Consider the following 1,865-nt stretch of genomic DNA (forward strand, 5'->3'; position numbering starts at 1 on the left):
GGATGCAGCCTCAGGCATACACTAATTACTTCCACAGGGCTCTCAGGGGACCCACTGACCAGGCTACAGGAGCCCTATAAGTTTCTAGATTAGTGCCTTCAAGTAAACCTGCAGCGGTTGTCTTCTTAAATCTTAAGTAATATCTCCCTACTTATGGTGCTAACACTGTCTCTCCTCCTTCTTCCAGGAGGCATACGTCACCTGTTGTCCTGCTCACACTCCTCCTGCCTGTGTCCCTGACCAGTCATGCCTCACAGTCAGAGGAGTAATCTCTGCGTACGTGAGAAACGCCAACAGAAACAAGGTGAGACCAAGGTTCTCAGGGGTGCTCAGGCCATGGGAACAGCAAAAGAAGAGTTCCCCTCCTCTTCCACTCCTCCTTTTGGGTGTACTACCCAGAGAAAGCCTGGTGCTAAGTCATGTAGCACTCTGCAGGGGCCTCAGAGACACCTATTCACCCCCACTACTCCAGGGGCTTCACGCACAAGATCTCATGCAGGTATCAAGAACAAAGACAAGAAAAGTTCCTCCGAGGACCAACCATCCACTAAGCGGTCCCACAGAGACCCTCTAACCAAGAAGGTAGGTACACTGGTGCAGTTCCTGTTGGAAACGTATAAAACGAAAAAGCCCGTCATGAAGGAAAACATGCTGAAGATTGTCAACAAAAAGCACAAGAGCCGCTTCCTTGAGATCCTCAGGAGAGCTTCTTTCAGCTTGGAGGTGGTCTTTGGCATTGACTTAAAGGAAATCGACTCCATCAAGCCATCCTACACCCTTGTCAGCAAAATGGACCTCCCTAACAATGGGGCAGAATCGTGGCAGGGGGTTGCCAAAAACTGGTCTCCTGATGATTCTCCTGGGCGTGATCTTCATGAAGGGCAACTGCGCCAGTGAGGAGAAGATCTGGGAATTCCAGAATAAGATAAGAATTTTTGCAGGGAAGAGGCACTTCACGTTTGGGGAGCCTAGGAAACTCATCACCCAAGATTTTGTGAAGCTAAAGTACCTGGAGTACCACCAGGTGCCCAACAGCGATCCTCCAAGCTATGAATTTCTCTGGGGTCCCAGAGCCCATGCTGAAACCAGCAAGATGAAAAACCCTGGAGTTTTTGGCCAAGATCAATGATACTGTGCCAAGTGCTCTCCCATCCTTGTATGAAGAGGCCTTGAGAGATGAGGAAGAGAGAGCCAGAGCCACAGTTCCAGACCGGGCTGATCCTACTGCTATGGCCAGTGCAGTGCGTGTTCCCGTGCCAGGTCCAGCAGCTCCTCCCAGGCCCAGTGAAGCGTGAGGCAGATTCTTCACTTTGTGGTTGAAGAGGGCAGTCATTGTTCCATGTAGTGGAGGGCTGGGTCGGACAGGAGGGAACACAGTGTCTCATACCTTTCTGTTTCTGCTCTGTGTAGGTCACTTAGGGATTTAATGGTATGTTCTTTCTTTTTTTTTTCAAATGTTAACCCTTTCAAGTGAAGGCTGTTTTTAGCATTATAATCTAAGTTCATTAATGACATGGATAACACATTAATCGACGTTTCTCAAGTTTAAGATAAAGAGCTTTGCTATTTTTGGAAAAAAAAAAAACAAGGGGGAACTGTCCATTTTAGTGATCTGAGGTAAGATAACATGACATTGGAACAGGCGTTTCTTACAAATGTAAAGAACACAGTAAAAAAAAATACAAGAAATAGAGAAAACAGTAAGATATTCAATATTTAGCTTTTAAGTTGAAGGCAATGAGTTTAGTTTTTTTGGTTAATCTCTACAAGGTCCTGTAAGATTCCTATGAGTAGGAATCGACTCAAAAGCAATGGATTTGGTTTGGTTTTTTAATTTCTTTTAGTTTCCTATTAAATAAAATAGA

General features: G+C 45.6%; 1 pseudogene; it reads left to right on the forward strand.

The window, feature by feature from the left end:
* Positions 1–246: 246 nt before the first annotated feature.
* Positions 247–1,469, forward strand: LOC126069039 (melanoma-associated antigen B3-like; annotated as a pseudogene).
* Positions 1,470–1,865: the final 396 nt, after the last annotated feature.

Source organism: Elephas maximus, chromosome X (assembly GCF_024166365.1).
Source record: "Elephas maximus indicus isolate mEleMax1 chromosome X, mEleMax1 primary haplotype, whole genome shotgun sequence".
Lineage (NCBI taxonomy): Eukaryota > Metazoa > Chordata > Mammalia > Proboscidea > Elephantidae > Elephas > Elephas maximus.